Here is a 12,801-nt window from a genome sequence, read left to right on the forward strand (position 1 = left end):
ATAACCAACACCTGGTGGGATGAAGCACCATATGGGACAGTCGAGATAGAAGCAAGACCCCGGAGAAAGAAACTTAGCTGAAAACAAAAGAGGGAACAACAACAGGAATACCAAACCACCCTAACTCCTGAGTCTCCCGAACCTGTCCCACGGGCCGCCACTGTTCTCACAACTGTAGGGAGCTTTAGACAAGCACAAGGAGAGGATCCCACCCTGAAACACGCTTGGCAGCAGGCCCTACACCTGGACGGACGATCGGTAGGTCCTACCTTTATAATAGAAAATAACCTATTGTATAGATGCATACCCAACCCAGCAGGAAGAGCCTCTCAACTGGTAGTTCCCCAAATACACAGACAACAGGTCCTACACTTAGCACATGGGGATAACGGGGAGGGGCATATGGGAAGAGAAAAGACAGAGGCAGTGATATTACGGCCGTTTTATTGGCCGGGGGTATATGGGGATATTAGGAAACACTGTTATGAATGCCTAAAGTGTCAACTAATTAATCCATCCCCTTATGGGCCTGTCCCTTTACAACCTCTCCCAATCATTGATACCCCTTTTTCTCGAGTCGGACTAGATATTGTAGGACCCTTAACCCCGTCAGTCAAAGGATGCCAGTACCTCCTAGTCCTGGTAGACTACGCGATCCGGTATCCAGAGGCTATACCTATATCCAGTATGCATACTAAAACCATATCCCAGGCCATGATCGAGTTTTTCTCCCATGTAGGTTTTCCAAAGGAAATACTTACAGACCAGGGAACCCCATTTATGTCACGACTTTTGGCCAAAATATGCCACTCCCTAGGGGTCAAACAGATACGAACCAAGGTATATCATCCTCAAACAGACGGTTTAGTAGAACGGTATAATAAAACTATTAAAACACTGCTCCGAAAAGTCATTTCTGAAGCAGGCAAGGACTGGGAAAAGAAGGTACCATTGGTTCTTTATGCCATATGCACACATATCCAGGCGTCCACCGGACATAGCCCTTTTGAGTTGCTGTTTGGGCTACAACCCCGTACACTTTTAGAAATGTTGGCAGAACCGTGAGAGGAATCAGAGGAAGAGGTCAAAGATGTCCTTACACATACCAAAGAGTTGAGGGACAGCCTACATACGGTATGGGAGGAAGCCCACACGCGTTAAGAGAGGCCCAAAACAAGCCGAAAAGACTATGGGGGTCATTCTGAGTTTGGCTGGCGGCGGGCGCCGCCAGCCAAACGGGAACCGCCAGAATACCGCTGCGCGGTCAAAAGACCACCGCGGTTATTCTGAGTTTCCCGCTGGGCGGACGGGCCACCCGCCCGCCCAGCGGGAAACCCCTTCCCACGAGGAAGCCGGCTCCGAATGGAGCCGGCGGAGTGGGAAGGGTGCGACGGGTGCAGTTGCACCCGTCGCGATTTTCAGTGTCTGCTATGCAGACACTGAAACTCTTAGTGGGGCCCTGTTAGGGGGCCCCTGCAGTGCCCATGCCAGAACCAGGCTGGCGGTAATGGGGTCGGAATCCCCATGGCGGTGCTGCCTGCAGCGCCGCCATGGAGGATTCCCCAGGGCAGCGGGAAACCGGCGGGAAACTGGCGGGACACCGCCGGTTTTCCGTTTCTGACCGCGGCTGTACCGCCGCGGTCAGAATGCCCATGGGAGCACCGCCAGCCTGTTGGCGGTGCTCCCGCGGTCGTGGCCCTGGCGGTCCATGACCGCCAGGGTCACAATGACCCCCTATGTGACTCCAAAAGCTCTTTCTGTAGTCTGAGGGTGGGAGATAAGGTGCTGGTATAGTTGCCTTCTTGTGAAAATGAGTTACTTGCCCGATGGCAAGGACCCTACGAGATAAACAAATCAATCCCACCAAGTACAAACTTGAAATATCCCCGGGTACCAGCCGGGAACAAATTTATCATATCAATCTTCTGAAGAAGTGGTGTGAGTCGACAGACGAACACCCCACTCTGTACATGGCACAAGAACCCGAAGAGGACACACCCATCCACCCCCTCCCAAATGGTTAATTGACTAACAATCTCCCTCCTCAGTTAAATGCTGCCCTCTCTGAATCCAAATTTAACCACATTAAAACCCTTGTCAGTGACAATCTAGACGTCTATTCAAAAACTCCTGGATGAACTTCATTAGTCCAACACTCCATTCGCATAAATACAGATACTGTATCCCGACAACATCCGTACCACATCCCTGAGGCTAAAAAACAGGTCAAAGAACAGGAAGTAGAAGCTATGTTGGTAGGTATAATTGAGCCATGTACCAGCCCTTGGTGCTCCCCGGTAGTGCTAGTACCAAAACCGGATGGAAGCACCAGATTCTTTGTTGATTTCAGACAAGTCAACGCATTATCACAGTTTGACTCTTACCCGATGCCACGCATAGATGAACTCTTAGATCTTTTAGGCTAAGCCCGATATATGTCCACCCTGGACTTAACAAAAGGGTATTGGCAGAATCCTTTACCCCCAGAAGATAAGGAAAAAAACACATTTGCTACTCCCTCTGGTCGCTCCACAGTTCTTCCGTTCGGGCTCCATGGAGCTCCTGCCACCTTCCATCGGCTTATTGATAAGATACTCAGACCCTATCACCAGTATGCTGCAGCATATCTGGATGAAATAGTGGCCTATAGCGCTACTTGGGAGGAACATCTAGATCACCTAAAACACATAATACAGGCCCTGAGGGAAGCCAACCTCACAGCTAACCCGGAGAAATGTAAGTTATTCCATACGGTAATTAAGTACTTGGGCTATGTACTAGGGGAGGGACACGTAAGACCACAGATGGAAAAGATCCAAGCGATCACCCAAATACCCATTCCCCGTACAAAAAAAGATGTAAGGGCCTTTTGGGGCCTTGTAGGATATTATCGTAGGTTCATACCCCGGTTTTCCACTATAGCAGGGCCCCTCATGGACTTATTGAAGAAAACATTTCCTAACAAGTTACCTACCCTCTCTGCTGCTGAAGTAAAGAGTTTTGAGACTTTGAAACGCTTCCTGACGTCTGGGCCAATTCTATGTTGTCCCGACTTCACCAAGCCGTTTTTGTTACAGACCGATGCCTCGGATGTGGGACTGGGTGTGGTACTATCACAAGGGAACAGTGACGGGGCTTTGCATCCCATTGTCTACATTAGTCGTAAGCTCCTTCCCCGGGAGCAGCACTACCCCACCCTGGAAAAGGAATGTTTGGCGATCAAATGGTCAGTGAAATCCCTACGGTATTATTTGGCGGGAAGAACTTTCACACTATTGACAGACCATGCTCCATTACCGTGGCTTGCTCAACACAAAGACACCAACGCTTGAGTGCTCCGGTGGTTTCTCTCACTCCAGCCTTTTTCCTTCCAGATTCGTCATTCCCCTGGTGCCCTCATGATAAATGCTGATTACCTGTCTCGGTACCCAGGTCCAGAGCGCCTCTATCATCCGCTCGCTAGGGCTAGGGCTAGTGTCGTCACTGACGTACCCAGTGACAGTCACCTTTTTGAATTTCTTCTTGAGACTAGAAAATAAGAAGGCACATATGAAATACATTGTCTGAACTCTAATTTGTACATTGAGAGTTCCACATAATTGTGCACATCTGTGAGGTCCTTGCTTCTGCTGTCCCCTCTGACTGTGAGTTCCTACTGGTTTCTCTTCCCCCTACTCTTTAATAATGGCCTTGATGTAGGATGTTAGCCCACAGAGCAATAACTCTTCCTGCAGGGCCTCCTAACTCACTACAGTTTTCCACCTTCCTGTCCACTTTGGTTATCCTTTCAAGACCAGACAAGTCCTGCCATTCTGAAGCATCCAGGAAGACCTGAGAAAAAGGATGACCATATCTGCCCAGCATCTTTCACAAATATAAAGATGGGAAAACTTGTATTTTGTGCAGACCTAGTTGCTGAAATATCATTTGAGCCCCACTGGCAAGGAGTGGGTGATATCTTTGCCACATTGCAGCCTCTTCCTAGGACAGTTGCCAATTCCACAGTCCATTTCTAAGTATGTGTGTGCATCTTCCGAGAGATGCTCAAGGGGTGGTCGATGGATACTATTTGTATAGTAGGATAAAGGGAAAGAGACTGCATTGGCAAAAGAGTTATACTCAAAGAGCTTTTGGATTATTTGAAGTCTCCACAAAGGAATAGCGAATGGAAGCATTCTCATTTGTCACCCTGCTGATCCAATCAGAGATAGGCCCGCCCAAAGCTGCTTAGTAGTCATCTGCCACCCTATGCCTGATATGTTCAAGTCTTACCAAGTGATGGCAGCCCTTAGATAAACAAGGGCAGGTGCTACAGTGTTTCGTGCCTCCATTGGGCACAGCCCAATGGGCTGATTTTCTTCTATTAGGCCTCTGCTGAGGCCAGGGGTGTGAACAAAATGATGAGGCACCCCTTGCAGACTGTGAACAGGGACACAGTAGCCTGCATCTTTCACAGACATTCATTGGTCTTGGGCTAAAGGGACCCACCTGAAAGGTTAATGGGCACCTGAAGGGTTGTACATTCAATGCTGCAGGGACAGCAGGGACCTGCATTACATCCCTGGCTGGGATAAAAGACCCCATCTCCTTTCTGAAAAGAAGGAAGTGACATACTTGTGGAGTAAAGTGAGTGCTCCTTGTTTTTCAAGGCTGAAGAAAATCTAATACAATCCAACTATTGATCTTGAGAAAATGTATCGCTACTCATCAGCTGATATCTCAGCTCTTGGGAATATTTGATTTATTAGTCCAAGGTTCATGTTGGCTTTGGGCTTTTCAACTGGGTTTCGTGTCCATCCACAAACCCACTCTTGTTGTTTCTAGGCCTTTGCAGGTGCCAGCTCCTGGAGTTATGTCAGCTTTTGAGATATTTGAATAATCAGTTCCAGGCATCTTTGCATATATTGTTCACATTTAAATTGGCGTTGGGCATGTTTAAATGGACTATTAGTCCAATCCATATTTCACCTAGTTGTTTATAGTGGGACTTATTGTCATCCTGTAGGATTGATTCCTTAATTGCAGACGACTCTGCCGGAATCGCACATGGTGAAATTCACCTTGTTAGCATATCAACAGGCCAAACATTCCATCCTTGATCTGGCCTCAGTTTGTGTGACTGGGCCTAATTATTAAAAAAATGAGTGGGGTTAAGGGCAATTGAAGGACGGTCTAAGGGAGGCACATGCTCATATAAACACATCCACATAAGAGTAAGACAGCTGTAATTCACAAAATACCCATTTAAATCTACTATAGCAATACTACTGACAAAGAGGCTCATAAGCAATCTAACTCCTGTTTGGATTAAGTCATGCACCACACAAGGCCAGCCTCTGATACTTAAACACACTTGCGTAGAGATCAATGTCAGAACAATTACACTAATATATAGAGAAAGATATACATTAAATTAAATTAAATGACATTTTAAATAAAGGAGTTTGGGCCAGATGTATCATCACGGCCCATTGCGATTCAGTAATAGCGATTTTTAAGAAATTGCTATTACCAACTCGCAAAGGGCCATGTATCACATTTGCGAATCGGTAATAGCAATTTCTTAAAAAATCGCAAATGCTATTACCGAATCACAAATTGCGATACCGGCCCCATTCGCAGCTATGGGCCTGTTGGGCCATAGCTGCAAATTTTTTGCATTTCCAAAATTGCGATTTCTGAACCAGAAATCGCAATTTTGGAAATGCAAAAGGCCAGGGTGCTGGGGGCCTAAGGCCCCCTCTCTTGCGCCCCAAAATCATCTTTTTAAACATGTAAGGTACACACATGCCAAAAGGGCATGTGTGCTTTACATGTTCAATTTAAAAATGCAGTTTTAAATTTTGCACCAGGTTACCACCTGGTTGCATATCATGGTATTTTCGCAATTTCCAGGTCGCAACGCAAGAAATCACAATTTTTGCGATTTCTTATTTGTGGTCTGTGAATGCATTTCATGCATCGCAGACCACTGTTTTGCACTCGCAAACGGCCGAATTTACCGACTTTTTCATACATCTGGCCCTTAGTTTATGAATTTTATTTTTAAATATGTTAATGAAAAATAGCTAGATTGTATTTGTATGTACATAACATTTTAGGACAATATATTGCATATTATAATGTATTTAATAATTAATTTAAACAACAAAATAATGTTAGTTGCTACTATTATATTAATAGGTGAACAGGAATTAAGAAAAAGGTGTTTTAATATTTTTTAGCTAAAAATAATATTTACATTTTATTGATTTGAAATTAATTTTCTTAAAATTCCCTTTTACTTTCCATAGGGATAATTCTGCCCCGGTGTCGCAGATCTTTACCTACAGGTGAAAGGTTACTAATGTTAGGGCGCCTTGTCCTTAGTAAGTAAAATTACAAGGGGACGTGTATAGGTCGATGAATCTTTTGGATCTCATAGAGTATCCTAGTTAAGTATAGTGAGTAAAAGACCTCCATAAGAATTCAATCCAATCAACTTTAAAATACCATGAACTAATCTAATCAGAAACCACCAGAACTCATAAGAAAGTTAGTTCGTTTTATTCCCTATTTGTTACAATTCTAATCAAAAACCTTTATTCAGCAAAAACCATGATTTCCAAACTTTATTAGCAACATGAAAAATGAATTCTCAGCACTTTATTAATATGCAACCAACGTTAAACAAAGCATAGCAATTCATAAGCAAATTAATAATTCGGCAATATAAGTCAGTCAGTCAGGTCACCTTAAGTCACCCTTGTCAGCCTACCTATCTCCAATTAGCATCAGCATGTGGGTCTTCATGCAAAAACAATTTAGTCAAAAACATTAATTTGGAAAAAACTCTAACTGGAGAGAAAAACTTTTAAACAACGCAGCTGGTACCTAGAAAGAAAAAGCATTCATTAGTCAGTCAGATTATAGCTACCTATACAAGATAGATCAGCAAGGAGTCAGTCTTCATCTCCAGGTCATCAGCCAATCAGCAAGGCTCAGGCTCACAGAAGCAAGCCCAAGTTTCAGTACTTCCGACAGCGTCTCCTGACGTCAACTTTCGTCTCTCTGTTCTGATTTCTCTCCTCACGTCATGACTTTTTATTAGGGTCTCTCAGTCTGTCCCACAATATGCCCATTGGTCAACCTTATCAGGGATTATGACTCTAGCCTATAAATTTTATTTACCACTTGTCTACGTTATTTTGAGAATCAAGTTCTATTAACATGATTGGTCCTTTAATTGATGATCGCGTTTCCATGTTTAAGCAGGCAAGGCCCAGCGCTGACTAGGCCTCTGGCTAAGCTAAGAACATATGGCATTACAAAACAGATTATATCATTAATTATGACATTTTAACACAAAACTTTAAAACATTTCACATTATTCAGTACTGTTAACGCAGATGGTGACCACTCCCCGTGGGCACATTTTGCACATCGCATCGTTCTTCTTATTAGTATGTATACGCAAATCATTAGCATATTCTCATATTAGTACATCTGCAGCAACGGTCCCTTCTCTGATGACTAAATATGTCATCACACCTTTCTCGTCAAGCATTTACAAGTTACTTTCAGTTACATTTTGATTTCTTCTGTTTCTATCTTCCCTATAGATTCTTCTTCTGGGCTGTTCTTCCCTCCTCTGTTTATTCTCAGCTCTTTTTAATTGAATTTTGTGCCATAATTTGCATGCCCCCCCATAATCCTAATATGATAGATATCACAATTAATAGTCCTTGAACAATTTTCCACAATATCCTACCCCAAATTTGACTGAACCAACTTCCCAGTGTCACAAATCCTTTTCCCAAACTCCTGGTTCCTTCAACTCTTTTAAATCCTTACTCGCATTAGTTAAGTTAGTAAGCAGTTCTTTTACTTCCTTCTCATTTGCAGGGATATAGGAGCAACAATGTTTCTCATTAATCATTTTGCAGACTCCTCCGTCTTTGGCCAATATTATGTCTAAAGCAAGACTATTTTGAAGCATCATAGCTCTATCCGCAGCTAATTAAGTGTTTAGTAATAATAATATTGCTCCCGTAAAGTTAGTTAGCATATTATCTACTATAGTTGACAACTTTTGAATTTTGTTCGCATTTAATATAACCCCTACTGAAGGAATTACTGCTCCAAAATATCCCCTATTATTGCAGAGGCTGTTTCTCTTTTCTGTCTCATCCGGTGTAACTCATTCATTTTTGGTATTTTCTTCAAATCATCTATTTGATAGATCTTAGGGAATACTATTCCAAAATAACATGTCCCATAGCATCCCTTAGGGAGACGATATAAGCATTGAGTCCACAAATATAACAAATCCCAAGAATCACAGGGTCAGCACCATTCAACATGAACGTCCATTTACTCTGAAACAAAAACACATGCCTACATTTACTCGTTCCCACAAATAAAGTGTCAGTGTGTGATTTTGGCCTGCACATACAAAGCTTCCCTGTATGTAATGCGTCTAAAGCTAACCTTCCTTGTGTTTTAATAGCAGTGTAAGCATAATCATTTTTGTACGTTCTTTTCTCTAATCCTTTTTCTAATTTTTCTTTTAATGCTTTTTTTCCTGTCATCAGTATGCCCAAAATAATTCTTTTCCATGGGAGTTAATAAGCAAGTCAAATTGTTACAATGCGCATAGGCCGTGCAACATGTTAGTGTAGGCTCAAAGAATCCCCTAACTAGTACTATATCGTGATCCTTAGCTATCTTACTCAAATATCTAATTATAGGAACAAAGGAAAATACAAAATCATAATTAGAATAAAAGTATTGAATGTATTCCTGATTATAGAAGCGTGTTAGTAACAGACTACAAGTTATACCGTAAGTCAAAGGTAGACTATGATAAGTAACCCCTTCTTCTACAAATGAAGGTATTTGCGTACACACAAGACAATCTTTTGCATCCATCGTTTCCACATACTCACTCAATAGACAATAAAAGATGTTCGAAGACAATTCTCCCCTTGCGTTAGTTTAATCATGCAAATATTGCTCATCTAATTTAAACCTTTCTATAGCTGTTAGTGTAGTAGTTTCATGCACAGATGTAACTCTCATTTCTTTCATCTCATGAATTGACATACCCACGATCATTATTACAAACAATATTCCACACACAATCACCATAATTACACTCAAATATCTACAATACCTAATATGTCTCGTGTTATTATCAAATTAGCCATGATCTGTAAAGAATCAGGAAGCAGAGTTTTCAACTCCTAATTAATATGGAACACAAAGATCAAAAATTCTAAAATCAAAATTGGTTAGCAGCTGGTCAACTCCAGGGTTTTGGTGTCATATCAGGCTATCAATGTCTTTTCCGGTAAATCGGTAAATCAGTAACTTCAATCTTTTTCTTTATTCAACAACACAGCCTATCTTTTCTTTCCTTCAGGTTGCGCCAAAATACTGATTCGGAACTTCTCTGTCAAAACAAAAGGACATAGACTCATTTTGCCAATCACTTGTTGTGGCGCATGCCCACTCTGGTCCTGCGTATTTTCGACTTGCCACTCTATTTCTTTTTAACCTCCTTTCCCCTGTTAGTTCTCCATCACTCAGTTCATCTTTCTTTGTGATGTCTTTTTCTTCCTCTATGGTTTAATTTATCACCAATTCTTTCTTCTTGCCTATCTGAGATTTTGGCCAATTATCCCCTTTTCTTACTCCTTCTGCCAGCAATTTCTTCAAGATAGGTCTTTGGTCCTTCACCTTGTCTGGTGTGCCTTCTCTTGATGGACCTGCAACGAGTTCAAGAGGAGTCAGGTCACCTTTGCATTTACCTGCCTCAACTCTTTCCCCCTCAGGCTCTGGCACTGAGTCTCCTTGCTTTTCGGTCCCCCTAATTTGCATTAGTACTTCTCCTGTGCATTGAACTTTTAACATCTTTTCTGCATTGTCTGCACGTTGTGCTTCTTGATTCTCCACCCCCTCGTCTCTTTCTGGGGTGATTAATCCTTCTTCTGTTAGTTCTGGGTCCACCTCCGGCTCAACTTGTTCTGGTTCTGGTTCAGGCAGGATTACTTGCATCGCTGCTGCTGGTGTTCTCAGCAACACTTCTTCATGATCCTGGGGACTCACCACCCTTTTCATATGGCTTGCATGTATCCAATTAGGCAACCCTGCACACTTTACAGCTGTAGTAATCCTTAGTAGTTGTCAACACCACCTGATATGGACCTCTCCAACGTGGCTCTAGGCAGGTTTTTCACACATGCTTTTTGATTACGACCCAGTCTCCGGCTCTCAAGTTGTGACCTGGGTCATGGATAGGTGGCAGGGTAACGGCTTGTACCAGCTGAGAAAAAGATCGAACAACATCAGCTAGACCCTTGCAGTAGTCTAACACCATATCATCTGTTATATTGACAACAGCATTTGCTGGCATTGCTGGCAGTCTTATTGCTCTCCCCATAAGAATCTTGTGTGGGGACAGTCCTGTCTTTCTGTCAGGTACATTTCTCATCAACATTAACACTAAAGGCTGCACACATTTTGGCAATTCTTGACTTCAGGGTACCATTCATTTGTTCTACCAATCCTGATGCTTCTGGACGATAGCTGCGATGTAGCTTATGTTCAATGTTTAGTACTGCACATAAGAGTTTGATCACTTCATTATTGAAGTGCGTTCCCCTCTCTGATTCTAAAGAGATCGGGAATCCAAACCTTGGTATTAGTTCTCTAAGCAATAGCTTTGCAACTGTGAGACTATCATTCCTACGTGTGGGGTATGCTTCAATCCAATGACTAAACACACATACAATCACCAATATGTGCTTCAATCCACCACATGCAGGCATTTCAATAAAATCCAATTGCATTCTGCTGAATGGTCCTCCTGCTCTTCCAATGTGGCTCAGATTTACCACTGTCTCTTTTCCCACGTTCAATTGCTGACAGATTACACATCTATGACACACTGCATCAGCTGCTTGTCTACATTTCGGATTGAACCAATCAACCTTGAACAATCTAATCATGTCATCCCTTCCAACGTGTGCCTGCCCATGGTATTACCGAGCCATTTGAGATAACAGACAATTCGGTAACACCATCAGGCCCTCCTCAGATACCCAGATCTCATCTGGTCTTTGTACACATTTCACCTTGATCCACATCTTTTCTCTTCCTTGTCTGCATTTTCTTGCAATGTTTTCAATTCCTCTAGAGTGTCACTGATCCGCATACGCATTTGCCATGGAAATGTAGTCTGGTGTTTTCTGGTGTGCTCTGCATTTTACCACAGCAATTTCTTCAGGTAACCGTATTGCATAAAACAACTCTTTTATCTTGTCACCATTTCGTACTGGGGTTCCACTGGAGGTCATGAACCCTCTTTGTGACCACAATTGACCTAAATCATGCACAATTCCAAATCCATATTGGCTATCTGTGTATATTGTCACTCGCAGCCTGGTAGAGACATAACATGCTCTAGTGAGAGCCACCAATTCTGCCACTTGTGCTGAATATACACCAAGAAGCCAAGATGCTTCCGGTGTTCCTGTAATTGTACACACAGCATATCCTGCTCTCAATGTGCCTGTCCCATCTCTAAGGCATGAACCATCAACAAAAACAATTGATCATTTTCTTCCAGTCGAGTGTCTCTAATATCAGGTCTAGGTTTTGTACAGAGATCTGTAACTTCAGGACAATCATGCTCTATGTCTTCCTCTTTTTCAACATCAAAAGAATCACTTGGCAGTAATGTTGCTGGATTCAACACTGTACATCTTTTCAAAGTGACATTTGGAGCTCCCAATATGCTCGTCTCATACCTTGTCAGTCGTGCCCCCATCAAATGTTGGATTTTTGTTTTTGTCAGCAAAATTTCAACTGAATGTGGCACCATCACTGTCACTGGGCATCCCATGATTACCCCTTCCCATTGGGAAAGACTTTGACCAACTGCGGCTACTGCTCGCAGACAACCTGGTAAAGCTGCTGCAACTGGGTCCAAGGTAGCTGAAAAATAGGCTACTGGGCGATAAACACCTCCATGGACCTGTGTCAAGACAGGCAAAGAACAAACATCCCGTTAATGACAAAACAATGTGAAATGCTTTGTGTACTCAGGCATTCCCAATGCTGGAGTTCCGCACAAACTCTCTCTCAATTCAGTGAAAGCCCTCATCTGATCTTCATGTAGAGTAATGGGATCTGTAACTGCCTTATGAGTCAACTGTTGCAAAGGCTTGGCGACCTCAGCAAAATTTGGAATCCATTGTCTACAGTATCCTACCATTCCCATGAACATGCGCACATCTTTCTGGGAAGTCGGTGGATTTCTCTGCAGTATCATTGTAATCCTCTCTCAGGAAATTCTCCTCAACCCTTTTGCAATCTAATGACCCAAGTATTTGACAGACTTCTGACAGTATTGCAGTTTTGTAGATGAGACTTTATGACCAAAGTCCCCCAGATGATTAAGAAGGACAATCAAATCATGTTTACACTCTTCCGTCGTTCTGGACGCAATAAATAAGTCATCAATGTACTGTACAAGAGTCGATGGGCAAGGCAATTGCAATGACTCCAAATTCTTTTTCAAAATCTGGTTAAACAAGGACGGTGACTCCGTATACCCTTTGGGAAGCCTACACTAGCTGTAGACTTTATCTAGGAATTTTTAACTGAAAAGAAACTGACTATCCTCATGAAGTGGTACTGAAAAGAAAGCTTGTGACAGATCGACTACTGTGAACCACTCTGCCTCATATGGAATCTGAAACAGTATCACTGCTGGATTGGGCACAATCGGACAACACTTAACCACCATGTCATTCA

This window comes from Pleurodeles waltl, chromosome 9 (assembly GCF_031143425.1).
Source record: "Pleurodeles waltl isolate 20211129_DDA chromosome 9, aPleWal1.hap1.20221129, whole genome shotgun sequence".
Classification (NCBI taxonomy): domain Eukaryota; kingdom Metazoa; phylum Chordata; class Amphibia; order Caudata; family Salamandridae; genus Pleurodeles; species Pleurodeles waltl.